The sequence below is a fragment of the Hemitrygon akajei genome, chromosome 10 (assembly GCF_048418815.1).
Source record: "Hemitrygon akajei chromosome 10, sHemAka1.3, whole genome shotgun sequence".
Lineage (NCBI taxonomy): Eukaryota > Metazoa > Chordata > Chondrichthyes > Myliobatiformes > Dasyatidae > Hemitrygon > Hemitrygon akajei.
In genome coordinates this window covers 146,781,538-146,799,672 of record NC_133133.1, presented here as the reverse complement: position 1 = coordinate 146,799,672, position 18,135 = coordinate 146,781,538, and the positions used below count along the sequence as shown (strand labels likewise).

General features: G+C 39.9%; 1 protein-coding gene across 5 annotated transcripts in view; it reads left to right on the top strand.

The window, feature by feature from the left end:
- Positions 1–18,135, top strand: part of cacna2d4a (calcium channel, voltage-dependent, alpha 2/delta subunit 4a) — a 370,881-nt gene that overhangs the window by 172,767 nt on the left and 179,979 nt on the right. The window lies entirely within an intron of this gene.

Genomic DNA, 18,135 nt, shown 5'->3' with positions numbered 1-18,135 from the left:
TCAACACACACAAAATGCTGGTGGAACGCAGCAGGCCAGGCAGCATCTATAGGAAGAAGTACAGTTGATGTTTCGGGTCAAGACCCTTCATCAGGACTAATGGAAAAAAGAGATAGTAAGAGATTTGAAAGTGGGAGGGGGAGGGGAGACCCAAAATGACAGGAGCTGACAGGAGGGGGAGGGATGAAGCTAAGAGCTGGGAAGTTGGTTGGCAAAAGGGATACAAGGCTGGAGAAGGGGGAGTATCACAGGACGGGAGGCCTAGGGAGAAAGAAAGAGGGAGGCGAGCACCAGAGGAAGATGGAGAACAGGCAAGGAGTTATTGTTTCCCAGCTCTTAGCTTCATCCATCTCCCTCCTGTCTTCTCCTATCATTTTGGGTCTCCCCCTCCCCCTCCCACTCTTAAATCTCTTTTTTCCGTTAGTCCTGACAAAGGGTCTTGACCCGAAATGTCGACTGTACTTCTTCCTATAGATGCTGCCTGGCCTGCTGCGTTCCACCAGCATGTTGTGTGTGTTACTTGAATTTTCAGCATCTGCATATTTTCTCATGTTGCGTGATATAATATTTATTTAGTGATACAATGCAGAACAGGTGTTTCCAGCCCATCAAGCAGCTTCAGACAGCAACCCACCAATTTAATCCTCGTCTAATCATAGGATAATTTACAATGACCAGTACTGAATGTTTCTGGCATAAGTTGGGCTTCTCTGGATGTAGTGTCACTTGAATCATGTAGCATTTTACTTCAATTTTTATGAACCAATCTGGATTCAACTGGGAAAACAAGGAGTTTTAAAGTATTGAATTAACCAATTAGTTATGGTTATTGTGTACTTTAATCAGTTGGCCTACAGATCTTCTCAGCCTATATGATTAGTGCTTAAATGAAAAGTTAACTAGATTTTCTAAAGTATTCCTTCTTTCCTGCTTTCCAAGCTATATAATTAGCATCCAGAAAAAATAGCAAAATAAATACCCAAAATGAACTTCATTGACATCTTCAAGAACATCACAGAGGAAATGGAATTTTACAATCTAGAAGTCAAGTTTAAATTGTGTATTATCAAGATAAGAGTAGTTAAAATGCCCATAAGGTCTCAGAATAGCATCAAAAGAGTGATCTTAATAGCCTATTTAATTCCTAAGGAAAAGAGCAAAACAATATGCATAGCAGCTGGTGTTATTGAAACTGGAAGCTGTGAAGGAACAATACAAGCAAAGACTGAACACCACAGATTTATCAGATGAACAAGAGAACAAAAAAAATCAACACAAGACTGTGAAACAGTGCCAAAACAACATAGAGAGAGACAATATCAACAAACATTTGAACTGGTTCAGAGGGACTCTAAAGCAGCGGGTCTGGAGCATGCTATTGATCTTGCCTATGATTTGTTTTTTTTAAAGTACCATTTCCCCAAATAGCAGAAACTTTAATATGGGGAGAATAGTAATATTTACAATTAGTCTCAAGGTACTGTTTTCTGACAGAAGGTGGAAGAAAAAGATTTCATAGCTTGAAGCTTGAATCATTAGCATGGTGAAGGTCCATCAGAAGTTCTATCAGGCAGTATCTAACTCACCAATTATTAGAATCAGAATGAGGCATGTTGTTGTGAAAAATTTTTAACATAGCAGCAGCAGCTCAATGCAATACATAATACAGAGGAAGAAAAAATTAATAATAATAAATAAGTATATCAATTACAGTATACATATATTGAATAAATTAAAAATCATGGAAAAAAACAGAAATAATATATATTAAAAAGTGAGATAGTGTTCAAGGGTTCAATGTCCATTTAGAAATCCCTCTGCAGCTTCTTCCGGTCCTGTTCGGTAGTCCCCCTATACCAGACAGTAATGCTCATTGTTATTTGGGTTTCTCTCAGGTGCCAGACTTTATTATAGTTTGGTCCATATTTGTAAGAAGAGCTAAATTCCAGAGATAAGGCGAGAGTAATTGCACTTGATGTCATGCCAGTATTTGACATGCATGGCATTGAGAAGCACTGGTAAAGCGGAAGTCAGTGGGCATTAAGTGGAAAGCACACCAATCATTGGAGCCTCACATCACATGAAAGAATTTAGTTGTGATTGTGTAGGTACCAATACCAGGACATTGTTACCGGATTTTTTCTGTCAAGCAGAAGAGTGGATGATTTCACAATGTTCATTTCCACCTGCAATTCCTAAGCTAATAAAGCAGTTGATGCCTCCACACAGCAAGACCTAGATGTATTCAGGCATAGGCTGATAGGCAAATAAATTCCGCAACACAAAAATGCTGGGTAGTGGCCATTTCCATCAAGGCAAAGTCTAACCACCTACTCATGGCATTCATTTGAGTTACTACAATTAAAATTTTGGGACAACCATTTGGCATAAACTCAAATGGACTAATCACATCAATACTATCACAAGCAATGCAGAACGGAGTCTGAATAACCTGCGGTGAGTGACTTACCTCCTGAATGAGTGCAGTTCCAACAACACTTAAGAAACACAACATTATCCAGAACATAACAACTCAATTCATCAGAATCCCACTCACCTTTACTCCTCCCTCTTCCTGCAGTGTACTCCATCAACAAAACACATTGCAGATATTGACCTATCTCACTCCAGAAAAACTCTCAAACTCATGACTCTACCCACAACAGGCACATGGGGGCATTGCCATCTAAATGTTCTTTCAATATCCAATGCCAGTAAAATAAATAAAATGATACATTAATGTAAAATTAAAGTAAATGATGATATTAGTTACATGGTCATGTAATATATAGTTATAAGCTGTTAACACTTCAGGAAACTGCTTTAATTAATCTCAATGACTGCCTTGCCTTATGGATATGAAAAAGAAATGTAACAGCATTGAAACTGAAGAGAATGGTAGAACAAAGGGATCTGGAAATACAGATCCATAGTTCCTTGTCAGTGGTAGATAGGGTCATATAGAGAGCATTCATCACATTGGCTTTCATAAACCTAAATACTGAGTAGAGGAGTTGGGATGTTATGATGAAGTTGTACAAGACGTTGGTGAAGCCTAATTTGGAGTATTGTGTGCATTCTGGTCTCCTACCTACAGAAAGATAGCAATAGGATTGAAAGTGTAGAAAATTTACAAGAATTTATCTTGGACGTCAGGACTTGATTTATAGAGAAAGGCTGAACAAGTTAGGACTTTGTTCTCTGGAGCATAGGAGAATGAGAGACGATTTGACAGAGGTATATAAAAATTATGAGCAGTATAGATAGGGTAAATACAAGCATGAGTTTTTTTCCACTGAGGGTGGGTGAGACTGAAACTAGAGGTCATAGGTTAAGAGTGAAAGGTGAAATGTTTAAGGGGAACATGAGGGTAAACTTCTTCAGTCAGAGTGAGAGTATGCAAAGGGTAGATGTGGATTCAGTTTCAACATATAAGAGAAATTTGGATAAGTACATGTTTGGGAGTGGTATGGAGGACTATGGTTCAGGTGCAGGTCAATGGGCTAGGCAGAATGATAGTTTGGCGTTAACCAGATAGGCTGAAGAATCTGATCCCATGTTGTAGTGTAGTGTTCTATGACTCTAGGAGCAAGATCTCTTCTTGACATTTTGCAATAGGCTTTGAACATTCACAATTAAACACATTTTTGTTGTCCTACTAAAGGAACATATAAACATCCATCTGCTGGTACTGTCAATGTACGATTGTGGTCTTGAAGTAGAAAAAGTTTCAATAATTTTTGCTCTGTGCGGGCACTTGAATGCACAACATAAATAACCAAACAAACAATTGATATATCTCTCCTTTCGTTTGCTTAGAGTTTGAATGAGTCTAATAGGTTACCTTAGTGTTGATTTTGTATAATATCCTCATTTAATTCTTTTGGACTGAAATTTGCAAACAAATGCTTGAGGTTCTACATGGAACCATTAACTTCTGAATGGTGACAGTTTGAAGCTTGCACACACATATTGTCAAACACTGAAGTCTCAGACTTATTGACAGACTCGGGACAATAATGTTAATCAAACCTTAATAAATCATTCATAAATCTTTTGCATATGAGAAATTTGCAAGGCTGATATAGACCCTGTAATTCTAGTTGCAAATGGAACTGTTTTACTTTTTGCTTTATACCATCTGAAGGTTTTGGCTTATGCTGGGATTTAGTTTGTGGATGGTTTTCCACCTCCAGCATCGCAATAAACTAAATGTTCTTCACCTCCAAACCTAAGAAATAAGCATCTTATCATTATAGTTATCAGTCCACCAATTGCTTTGGATCAGTGGACTAGGCCATATTCGGGGATTCATCAACCAATATGAACAAATATTTCTCAGTCAATCTGTGCAGACAAGTATGTGTTCACAAAAACTTATTGCTCTTCCCAATACCAGGATATTCATAGTTTGCTGATGACTAGATCTGTGGTGTTAGGGACTGGCAACCAAAAGACCTACAAGAAGTTCAAGTATGACCTCCAGCAAAGAGGCAATTTTAGATGAAGCTGGAGACACAAATGGATGCTTGACTCCTGTAACAGGGCTTTCATGCCATCACTTCCTTCAAGCCAATAACAAATAGTATAAATAGCTATTAAATCACTCACTGGTGAACATAATGTCTTTTATGGCTGCTTTGAGAGGGAGAATAATGACACACCTGCACAAGTTCCCATAGCACCTGATGACCCTATGATCTCAGTCTTGGAGGCTGATGTCAGAACATCCTTCAGAAGGGTGAAGCTCACAAGGTAATCCTTGCAAGGAGACAGGCCCTGCTGGCGTAACTGGTCATGTGCCAAAGCCTGTACTGACCAACTGTCTGGAAGGTTCAGGGACATCTTAAATCTCCTGCTTCTATAGTGTGTGGTTTCAAGATGGCATCAATCATACCACATATGATTTGGATAGTCATAACACATATGTCAGGCTGTTGTTCATTGACTACTGTTAACTGTTCAATATACCATCATTACCTCAAAACTTTCCATCAGCCTCCAAGACCGTGGCCTCTGTACCTCATTCTGCAATTAGATCCTTGTCTTCCTTACTGGGAGACTACAATCAATATGGATTGGAGACCTCATATCCTCTTCACTGGCCATTAACATAGGTGCACCTCTGGGCAGTGTATTAGCTCCCTGCTCTGCTTTCTCTTTAATATGACTACCTGGATAAGTACAGCTCCAATGCCTTCTACAAATTTGTTGATGGCATTACTATTATTGAAAGAATTATGAATGGTGATGAGGAGGCATGATCAGGAGTGACATGATCAGCTGGTTGAATGTTGTTATAACAACAACCTTGCATTCAACGTTAGCAAAACCAAGGAACTGAATGCAGACTTTAGAAAGGGGAAGTCTGATCAACCTGCACTAGTCCTCATTGAAAAGTCTGCTATGGAAAAGGTGAGCACCTTCAAGTTCCTTTGGGTATCAGCATCTCAGAAAATCTGAGCTAGGCCTAGCACATAGATCAAGAGGGTAAGTAGGGAAAAGGTAGGACCACTAAGTATAAAGAAGAGAACATGGGTGAGGTCCTAAATGAGTACCTGCATCAATATTTACCAAGGAGAAAGATGTGGAAAATAGTGAGATTAGTGTGGAGCATGCTAGGACATTTTGAGTTGAAGGAAGAGGTTAAGTTTCTTGAAGAGCATTAAACTGGATGGGTTCCCATGGCCTTTTACCTCTAGTTATTGAGAGAGTCAAGAAATGAGATTGCCATGATCAAGGTGTTTGTGTCCTCCCTACCTACAGGCGATGTCCCAGACAACTGATGCATACCTAATGTTAAAGCTAGTCAGCATGGACTGGGCCGTCACATCTACTAACTTGATTGGGCTTTTCAAAGAGTGATGAAGGTAACTTGTGAAAGTGGAGCTGAGAATGTAGTCTTTGGTAAGGTGTTTTTAGTATGGATTTTAGTAAGGTCTTTGACTAGATTCCAATTGGTAGGCTCCTCCAGAAGACTGAAATGCATGTGATCCATGCTGACCTACCCATTTGAATTCAGAATTGGCTTGCCCGTAGGCATCAGATGGTATTGGTCAATAGCGTTTATTCTGGTTTATTCTGGCTGGAGGTCCGTGACTAATGCAGTTCTGAGGGAATCTATTCCGGGAACTTTGCTGTTGATGATATACACTGTGTAAACAGATGAAAGTGTGGATGGGTAAGTTAGTAAGTTTGCAGATGATCCAAAGATTGGTTACATTATGGACAGTGCAGATTTTTTACATGGAGAGTGGTAGGTGCCCAAAATGCATTGCTAGGCATGGTTGTGGAGGCAAATTTGACAGAGCTATTGTGGTGAACTACATTTACCTGCCTGGACACGCCCCCCCTGCTGACTGCTCCTGTGGCTCCTCCCACAGACCCCTGTATAAAGGCGATTGGAGGCACTGCTCCTCCCTCAGTCTCCAGGATGTTGTGTGGTGGGTTCTGGCTGTTGACGCTGCTGACTGTGCTTTCTTCCAGCTAATAAAAGCCTATCTCGACTCACGTCTCCGAGAGTTATTGATGGTGCATCGGCTATTTAAGAGGCTCCTGGATAGGCACGTGAATGTGCAGAGAATGGAGGGATATGGACTTGTGTAGACAGAATGGACTAGTTCAAGTAGTTTGGCACAACTTAGTGGGGCAAAGAGCCTGTTCCTGTATGGTACTATTCTACTATTTGTTCTTTGTTCTACTTCTTTCTCAGTTCTGATGAAGAGGGTTGGACTTAAAACATTAACTGTTTCCCTTTCTAAAGATGCTGCCTGACCTACTGAGTGCATCCAACATTTTTGTTTTCATTTCGTATTTCCAGGATCTGCAGCTTATTTTTACTTTCCTCTTATGGATTTAGATTGTATGACAGTGGATTGAAATGATTGTTATGCAACAATGCAGTTGGCATGCATACTTTTTTAGTAAGTTCTCTATTATAATTATGAATAACATTTGGTGCACACAAGTTGATGGATTGAGAAAATTGAATTAATGAGAGGGAAAAAAACCACCATATGAGAATAAATATCCTTACAGAAAAAGCTAAAAAGAGTTTTTTAGCAAAGCTTCAAGGTGAAAGGAGCAAAGAAGTGACAGGGAAAAAGCACATCATATAGAATATCCTTTTAGTTCTCAAGCAACTGCCAGAACCTATATGATGACTGTTGAACTGGAGGTGTTGCTGTCAGGGATTATTGGGAGGACAATTATATTTTCTTGCGCTCTGCCATAAATCAACATTGCAGTACACTTCTGATGAGAATAATCTAGCTCTCAAACTGTAACTGACAGTTATTGTCATTGGTATAATTTTAACTTGTGAGCAGTCTTGGGAAGATAGAGAGTGAAGTTTGGAAGTAGATTGGTGGATATTGTATGTACTTAAAGTGATGCTATATCAGGAATCTAAAAATTCTGTTTTTGGCAAGCTCACCAAAACTCATTATTTAATATAACTTAATATAAATATATTTATATTAATTATTCTTAATTTAATATAGCAAAACAGAAGAATGGGAAAGGTGAAAATTGACAAACTAATCTATAAATAAGTAATGTATCTCTACAGATGTTTCCTTGATTGGTCTGTGAAAGATCGAGGGCTGAGGCTTGCACACATTGGAGCTTAGACCAAAAGACGTAGGAGCAAAATTAAGCCATAAAGCTCTTTGATTCTGCTCCAACATTCTATCATGGCTGAATTATTATCCCTCTCAACCCATTCTCCTGCCTTCCTCCTGTAACCTTTGATACCCAGACTAATCAAGAGCCTATCAACCTCCACTTTAAATATATTTAATGACTTAGCCTCTCCAGGCATCTGTAGCAATGAATTTAGCAGATTCACCACCATATAGCTAAAGAAATTCCTCCTCATCTCTGTTCTAAATGGATGTCCCTCCATTTTGAGGCTGCACCCTCTGGTCCTAGACTCCCCCACTATAGGAAACATCCTCTCCACGTCCATTCTTTCTAGGCCCTTCAATATTCATTTCAATGAGATCCCTCCTCATTCTCCTAAACTCCAGTGAGTACGGGTCCAGAGCCATCAAACGCTCCTCATACATTAACCTTTCATTCCTGAGATCATTTTCATGAACTTCCTCTGGACTTTCTCCAATGCCAGCACATCTTTTCTTAGATAAAGAGCCCAAAGCATCTCACAATGCTCCAAGTCCAGTCTGACCAATGCCTTATAAGGTCTCAACATTATTTCCTTGCTCTTATATTCCAGTCCTCTTGAAATGGATACTAACATTGCATTTGCCTTTCTTACCACTGTCTCAACCTGCAAGTTATCCTTTAGGAAATCTTGCACAAAGACTCCTACGTCCCTTTGCAGCTCTGATTTTTAAAATTTTTCCTTCTACCAAAGTTCATGACCATACACTTCCCTACACTATATTCCATCCGCCACTTTTTTGCCCATTCTCCCAGTCTGTCTAAGTCCTTCTGCAGACTCCTTAATGCTACCTGCACCTCCACCTATCTTTGTGTCATCCACAAACTTGGCCACAAAGCTATCAATTTCATCATCCAATTCATTGACATATAATCTGAAAAGAAGCAGTCCCAGTACCAAACCCTGTGGAACTTCACTAGTCACTGGCAGCCAACCAGAAAAGGTCCCCTTTATTCACACTCTTTCCTCCAGCCAATCAGCCAATCTTCTATCCATGCTAGTATCTTTCCTGTAATACCTTGTTAAGCAGCCTCATATGTGGCATTTTGTCAAAGGTTTTCTGAAAATCCAAGTAAACAACATCCACTGACTCTCCTTGTTTATCCTGCCTGTTATTTCCTCAAGAATTCCAACAGATTTGTCAGGCAAGATTTCCCCTTAAGAAAACCATGATTTTATCCTTTGCTGTTGGGCTATTGATTAACATTGCATTCATGGAATATAATCCAATTTTCTATCGCTTTGTACCTTGTGTTTTATCACTAAACGTGAGACTGTGTAATGAGCTGATCCAGCACTTATATCCAGGGAGTTTAGGCAAAAGACTTAACAGGTCTTTAATTTTGGGAAAGAAAGTAAGACAAGAAAATGGGTCGGGGATCAGTGGAAGAATATACTGTATATTAGAGAATTATTATTAAAAGATAGAGATATAAGGAACAGGAGATAGGAGGATGGAAAGAGATAATTGGAGAGAAAGAAAATGTACTACAGACTGAAAAATGGAGTAACAAAAGATATGTTGAGAAATTCGGCAGGTCAAGCAGAATCCGGACTGGATGAGAGAGAGGGAGACTGCAGAGGGAAGGAACGGAGCTTCTGGATATTCTGAAATATGCTTATGGGTCTTGGGAGATAGATTATATATATATATATATATCTGAATTCATCTGAATTTGATTGAAAGGTACACATTTAGCACTCAGGGGCTTACACAACACTGGTTAACAGAGCAAATGACATGGAACAGAACAGTTGGAAACCGGTTCCATTTTTAAGTTGCACGTTTACCTGGATCTGGGTTTAATCTGGCAATGACTTTTGCATTCTGTTCATTTCACTCTAAATCAGGAGCAGATTCTGTGTGAACAGCTCCCAAAGTCAATCCAGATCCATACCCAATAATCTCTTCTTTCGATAAGAGATCTTTGAGCATTGCTTGCATGTTGCTGGATCTGTGTGATTCACAGGTCTGTCTCCATCATATGAGAAATTTAAAATTCTCTTCTGTATGCCAACAGTATATCTGTGTAGTAATTGGGCAAAACCCTGTTCAAACAGGTGCCTATCATTGTTGCCAAATGGTTTTGCCAGAGCCTGCTAATGTGGGTGATGACATCCGAACAGATGTAAAGAATCATGCTGGAGATCAAATAACTTGCTTCGAAGTGGATAACTCCAAACAACTATTTAACAAATGGCTAGTCAGCCATTTACTCGTGTAAGTAGTTGTCTAAGTTCTATTATCTAAATTCCCTTTGAAATAATGAACCACCAAAACATTAACCATCTGACTATTGTGAGTACTGGCATTCAGGCAGAGAATGCCTTTTGTGCAGTCAAAGAATCTGCCACGACTTTTCCTCTTCTTCCAACATTTCAGGATAATTCTATTGTGCTGGAGATAATGAAACTGAAATACAGGTTTAGCACACCTTAACCAAAGTGCTTAGGGCCGGAAGTGTTTCAGATTTTGGATTTTTTTCAGATTTTGGAATATTTGCTTCTTTGTAATCGTAAAAAAAATTCAAGTGTCGCCTTTTTTATATATAAAATATGTTTTGACAATAATGCTCTATACTTCTTAGATTATTTTATATAAAAATGGAATAGCCATATAGACAGGTTAGAAACTGAACAGGATAAGAGGGAAGTGACAAAAGAATACATAGGCTTCCTTTTAAATATGTTATTTTTTTAAATCAGTTGTTGAATTTTGAAAGGACACCAAACTTGTTTAGCATAAAAGGTAAATGGGAAGGACGCTGCTGTTCGTGAGATGAAGAAGTGATGATGGTAAGTTAGTGATATTAGGTGAGGAATGTTGCAAGGATAAGGACTGAGGTGGGGTAAGAGGGGATGGGAAAAAGAGACATAGTGAGAAGATAATGTACAAATAAATGATTAGGGGTGATAGAACAACCTCAAGTGATTTTCTTCCTATACATATGATGCCATAGAGAACAATCATGTTATAATTTTATAATGTTCTTAACTAATTCCCTACATTTAATAGTAAATTGGGGCTACTAATACGATCTGGTATGGGGAGGGCGTTACTACACAGGATCAAAGTAAGCTGCAGAGAGTTGTAAAATTAGTCAGCTCCATTATGGATACTAGCTTCCATAGTATCCAGGACATCTTCAAGGAGCAGTGCCTCAGAAAGGCAGCATCCATCATTAAGGACCCCACCATACAGAATATGCCCTCTTCTCATTGCTACCATCAGGAAGGAGATACAGAGCCTGACTCAACATGCTTTGGCTAGGAACATCAGAGGAATCAGCAAGGACCCCACTCTGATTATTATTATAATAATAATAATAATGAAGGAAATGATTGACTGAACATCTTCCATGCAATTAATAATCTGCTAGAAGTCACAATATAGCTTTAAACATAAAGAAATTCTTGACAAGCCATTTTGTAAAGCTACTTACAGTACATGTCAAATGGTTCAAAATAAGAGGCCTGAAAAAATATTTTCAGTGTGTGAGTCCTTATAAATAAATTGTCATGGTTATTTTAATGATACTTAATTTTTTCTGAATTACTCCAAATCTCAGATTTGTCTTATCTTTGAGATTCCAGGTGAAGAGATTGTGGGGGAGGGATTGCTTCACCTATGTCCCAGTAGCTGGTTCCAAGAGTTGCTTGATATCGTCTAGCCATATTTCCTTCACCCACTCTATATTTACTGCAGGGAGCTAGAGCAGTCTCAGCTCCTTAATCAGCACAGCTCAGATCAAAAGCTTAATTGAGCTGACACATGGCTCAGCCTTTCTCCACGTCAGTGCCTTAAAGCCAATACAGCTGCATCAACAGAAAAATAGCTACATTAATAATTGCTTTCCCTTTTCTCTCATAATTTATGCACACTCCCACAAATATGAGCAGTTCTCATTGATAATGTTGATTGTGAATTACCAAATCTAATCTGAAACAATTCATTCATTTGAAATCACTTCATTTCAAAATTATCTCATCCAGATTCTGGGTCTCGACCCAAAACATCAACACCACCACCCCTCTGACAATAAATGTTGCTTGTTCACTCATTCCCTCCAGCAGATTGTTTATTGCTCTAGATTCCAACATCTGTAATCTCTTGTCTCTCGTTTCTAAACTACTTTGCTATAAAGTGCTTTGGAATACCCTTGATGACTTGAAAGGAATTATGTAAATAAAAGACTTCCTTTTATCATAAGAATGACTGCCCCAAATATTAATATGAAGAGAAGACTTACAATTGCACAATCTCTCTGTTGAGTTTAAACTACAACTGATGCTACCAGCAGCCTCTATCACAATTGTGCACTAGATGGGCATGCTATTCAGGTCTGATTAGTGAAGCAGAAGTGATAGCGATTTTGATTTCATACTTCAACAGAATATAATAGCATATCAGCTGCTGCCGAATTTTAAAGATCACTGATGACTCAACATCAGCAACAGAGCAATAAAAAAAGATGAGAAGCAGCACACACAAAATGCTGGAAGAACTTAGCAGGCCAGGCAGCATTTATGGAAAAGAGTCAACAGGTTAGGTTTTGAGCTGAGGCCCATCATCAGGACTGGAAGAAAGGATGTGAAGTCAGAGCAAGAATGTGGGGGGAGGGGAGGAATTAGTACCAGGTGGTAAGTGATAGATAAAACCGGGTGAGGGGGAGGGGTGAAGTAAAGAGCTGGGAAGCTGATAGGTGAAAGAGATAAAGGGCTGGTAAAGGAAGAATCTGATAGAAGACTGTGGAAGGAAGGGAAGTGGCAGAGCACCAGAGGGAGGTGATGAGCAGCTAAGGAGATGAGGTGTGAGAAGGTAACAGGAATGGGAAAGGTGAAGTGGGTTAATTCATGGAAGAAATTGATGTTCAAAAAAAAAGATACTGGTTATTGCTAATAAGCTTATTCATGAAGTGAACATGATGTGGTGCTGTAGAATAATTCCTATAATAAATTTCCACATTCAGAAATCAGATTTGAATTGATTTCAGAGTTGTTTGTCAGTGAATTTGTGTTGTATTCAGAATAGAACAAAGAATGGGAGGCAATCTGTTGCTGGATTTTTGGAGACAGATTGACGGAATTAGTAATATATGAACAACTCTATTTGCTTCTGTTAATGTTAACAAGCAGTTTTCTTGATGGTGTGAAATAACTGACAGAGAATCTTAATCTTTTCTTTGTTGGTCAGTCCAGCTTGGTTTTAAAATCCCATCCGGTGCCATATTCTTCATATTGACATCATCTGTCTTCTGTAATTAGAAGCTTCATTGTAATCATTAAAAAAACTTTCAAGTGTTGCCTTTTTATATAAAAAATATGTTTTGGCAATAATGCTCAATACCATACCAAGTGTCATATTCTGCTGAATAATTTATGTTTTATGCTGATTATCAGTATCAGATCATAGATTTTCTGCCAGCTGGCAACTCAGAAGGAAGCAGATAGTGGAAATCTGTTCCTTCCCATATGTTCCTTACTGAGTTACTCTGTTGCCCTACTTTGCTGCTTTCCATTATAATCCACATTTGTGATGGTTTGCAATCATGTTATTACAGTGAATTTTTAAGATTTTATCCTTATAAGACAAATTGGGTCAACCACAAATATATATATATATATTTACTTTCAAAGATTCAAAGTACATTTTGAAGTTCAAAGTTCAACATACATTTACTATCAAAGTCTGTATACATTACACAAGCTTGAGATTCATCTCCTTACATGCAGCCGCATAACAAAGAAACCCAAAAAATCTATTTAAAAAAAGACCAAAAAACGCCCACTGTGCAGCAAGAGAAAAAAACAAGCCAAGTAAGCAATAAAGGTAAGCAAATAGCATTTAGAAAGTGAGTCCTCGGACACAGAACCTGGAGAAGCTGGAGCAGGCCACAGCCTTAGTTCAGTGCATAGCAGAGTAGGCATCATGGAGCCTGCAAACACAGAGGCCAGAGCAGCCAGAGCAGGCCCACTGCCTCAGCCTCAGTGCAGCAAAGAGCAGAGTAAACATCATGGAGCATCAAGCAAAACCAACCTGACCCTTGCCTCTGGTCCCGACTCCCCTGCCCTTTCAATCGATCTGGCCTCATCAGAGTGTCGGGTCACTCCTTGTTCTAGGACCCAGGCCCTGTAGCATCAATACACTCTGGGTATGGACCCACCGCCAGGCTTCAGCCCACACCTAACTTTTCCACATCTTAGATCAATTAAGCTTCACCCTCTGTTTAGCTGGACAAGCCTCAAATCTGACTCTCCTCCACTCTGACTTTGCACTACTCTACTATCCCCGACTTTGTCTCGAATATGTTTCAATCTCACTTCAGCTTCACGTTGCACCTGAATGCTTCAACCCTTGACTCAGTCTCGCTTTCGCTTGCCTCTCCATTGTTTGCAGTGATCGCTTTACCATGTTTTTTTTACAGAAGAGGTCTTAGTGATAATGTATTTAGTTGTATTCCTTGTTTTGGTAACCACCAGTAAGTAGTCACTCACCTTCAGCAGTGCTGTCTTAAACCAGTATTTATTATCGAAGTATGTATTCTATATACAACTTGAGATTTGTCTTCCCACAGACTGCCATGAAACAAAGGAAACCCCAAAACCCATTCAAAAACAAACATCAACCCTCCCCACAATGCACAAGTAAAAAAAATCATCAAAAAGCAAAACCAAAAAATAAAACAAACAAAAACAGAGAATATAAAACGCAAAATCAAAAGAATTCAGGCATATTCAGTTCATTTCAATCTAGCTCTGCGTCATTCGTTCTCTGCAGGCCACCCCCATCAAAATCACCCAAAATACCAACAAAATAGAGGAGAGACCAGAACCTAGAAAGACATCATAACGTGTACTGCAGAGTTCAATCCACAAACTGCGTTAATTAACCCTTGCCCAAGACCCAGGACTCCAGCACAATCCTCTGGCAGCATAGAGCGAGAGAGAGAGAGAGAGACCATAGGTATACAGGGACCTTTCTATGGCAGCAGCGAGCGAGAGGCTGGAAAATGGTGCTGAACACCCGCTCATGCCTTAATGATTTCAATCTTCCTCGATGCTTTAACCAGTGAAATAAGCGAGAAATGGAGTCGATCATAGGCTCACGCCCCATCTCTAGGCTTCTTGTCCTTGAGGCCGCACACTTCGCCTAAAACCTCAGCAAACACCTTCGGAGACAGCAAAGCCGTGATCGCTCGATCAGCCTAAAAACACACCACCAAAGTGTAGATCACAGGCTCCAACAGTAGCAGAAACACACTTGAAAGAAAACAAAGACATAAAAGAAGTGAAGGAAGTAGTTTCATGAACTGTCTGAAGGATGTCGCCCTTGGCCGTGTTGTTCACTAGCGCCATCTTCTTCCGGATTAATCCAAATGGAGAGGGAGTGGCATTTCTTTCATTTATTGTATGCTGTTTGCTATATTTCATCATGTTCATTATTCAGCTTCCTCGGAACACTGATTTCTTTGATTAAGTATATCTCAAAACCCAACTTCTTTCATATTTTTTAAGTCCTCATCCTTATTACTCAAAACAAATTCCTTCCTCTTTTTTATAATATACTCTATCTCCTCTCTGTACACCATCTTGTCATTGTTGGTGATGAGAACATTATTGTGTCATCCGCGAAATTGATGATTTGGTTGGAACTGAATCTAGCAGTGCAATCATACATCAGCAGCGGGCTGAGCACGCGGCCTGGCGGGGTAGGGGGTGGGAGGGGCACCAGTGCTCAGTGTGATGGAGGTAGAGGAGCTGCTGCCAACATGGCTTGACTTTAGTCTTTCTGTCAGGATCCAATTACAAAGAGAATATTGAGACCCAACAAGGACAGTTGACCCACTGTGTGCTGAGGGATGATCATACTAAACACCGAACTGAAGTCGATCAATAGCATCCTACCATATGAGGCACCATTTTCTGGCTGGGACAGGTCAGTGTGGAGGGCAGAGGCCGTTGCATCATCATTGGACTGATTTGATGGATAAGTAAACTGAATGGGACCAATCTCGGAGGAAAGTGGGATATTATATGATCCATCACCAGCTGCTCAAAGCACTTCATGATTGTTGAAGTCAGTGCCACTAGATGGTAATCACTTAGGCCAATTACCATTGCTCTGTTGGGTACTGAAATGATGCTGTCTGACTTGAAGCCTGCAGGGACACAGTGGACTGTTTCCGAGAGATCGTAATGCTCTCCGTTAAGACCTCTGTTAGCTGGACTGCACAGTCCCTCAGCACTTGACCAGGAACGTTGTCCGGCACTGCCGCTTTGTGTGCCTGGCAAGGGCCCTCAACACCTCAGCTGCGGCCAGACATGGTGCCTGCTTCTCAGGATGAGAGCGGGCTTTCCTTGAAGTCACCTCATTCAATTTGTCAAATCGTGTTCGGAAAGCATTCTGCCTATTAGGAAGGGAGGCGTCACTTTCATTGTTGCTCAGGATGGATTTGTAGTCCATTATGGAGAGAATGCCCTCCCTTATTGTGTCTCTGGTGTCACAGAAATGCCTGTACAGGCTCTATGAATAGTCCCATTTTGCCTTCTTGATAGAACAGGAAAGCACAGCTCTTGCTGATCTGAAAGCCATCTTATCTCCTAATCTGAGGGCAGCATCCCAATATCTCAGCAGTGCCTGGACCTCTGCTATCAACCATGCTGGATCCCTTTTATTCATCAATGTTAATGTAATGGCCATAGGTAGCCACCTCTCTGAACATGTTCCAGTCTGTGTTTTCAAAACTACTTTGTGGAGAATAGTGCATGACTACTGCAGTTCAGTTCCCAGTCAATGTTTACCAAACAGATATTGATAATACGGGATTCAGTGAAGGTAATGCCATTAAATGTCAGGGGTGATTGCTGGGTGTTCTCTAGTTGGATATTGTCATTGCCTTGCATTTGTGTCAACGAATGTTACTTGCCACCGATGTTTGCCTGATCCTGGAGATTGCCCAGGTGATGCTGGATTTAGGTGTGGACTGTTTCATTTTCTGAAGAGTCAAAATAAATACCTTCTGACCTTACATGAAGGAAGGTCATTGATGAAGCATTTGAAGATGGTTGAGCCTAGGGCACTACCCTGAGGAGATCCTGCAGGGATGTCCTCTTGTTGAGAAGAATCTATGTCTTTGTAAATGCTGATTTATCCTGCCTCTTTGATATTTCATTTCTCACTATTATTTTTAGGCTGTGGAAACTTGATCACTCCTTTTTCAAAACAATGGTGGCACCAGACTCACAGTCCTCTGGCACCATTACTGTAGTCACAGTGGTTTGTAAAGTGATAGACAGAGTTTGTGCCAGGTACCTCCTTGCTTCTTTTCAGAGCCAGGGATAAATATGGTCTCAGTTTAGAGATTTATACATTTGTAAGGTGTTTAACCCTTTAATATGTCCTCTCCCTTTTAATATTTATTACTTCCAAAACCTTATGTTCTTCCGCTTTAATGTCAATTCTTGTATTATTCTTTTCTTCTGTGATGGAAGAGCTTTATATGTGCCTAATATACTATTTTGGACTCCAATATGACCTTTATGTTTCTTTGATGTCCACTTTTCCTTCACGAGTTCATGAAACATCTTTGGATCTTTTTTTAGTCACTTTATCTGTCAATGTTTTATTTCTTGTACCCTTTTTTCAGCCTAATACCACCTCCTGCCCTGAATCATTTGCTATGCAAGTCTTGGCTCTCCAAGCACCTTTTAAAATTGATGAGGACTTTGCTTCTATCACCTATCAGGTAGTGAATTCCAGGCCCTTCCCTCCCTATCATTTAAAACAACTTTCCTCATTTTTCTGCAAACACGATCTGGCAGGATGCTATGCTCTGGCAGGATAGATTAGAGGGCTTGTCTAGGGAGACTATTTGGGTGGAATTGAGGAATGGGAAAGGTATAGTAACACTTATAGGAGTGTATTATAGACCACCTAATGGGGAGCGAGAATTGGAGGAGGAAATTTGTAAGGAGATAGCAGATATTTGTAGTAAGCACAAGGTTGTGATTGTGGGAGATTTTAATGTTCCACACATAGACAGGGAAGCCCATTCTGTAAAAAGGCTGGATGGTTTGGAGTTTGTAAAATGTGTGCAGGATAGTTTATTGAAGCACTACATAGAGGTACCAACTAGAGAAGGGGCAGTGTTGGATCTCCTGTTAGGGAATGAGATAGGTCAGGTGACAGAGGTATGTGTTGGGGAGCACTTCAGGTCCAGTGATCACAATGCCATTAGTTTCAATATAATTATGGAGAAGGATAGGTCTGGATCCAGGGTTGAGATTTTTGATTGGAGAAGGACTAACTTTGAGGAGATGCAAAAGGATTTGGAAGGAGTGGATTGGGACAATTTGTTTTATGGGAAAGATGTAATAGAGAAATGGAGGTCATTTAAAGGTGAAATTTTGAGGGTACAGAATCTTTATGTTCCTGTTAGGTTGAAAGGAAA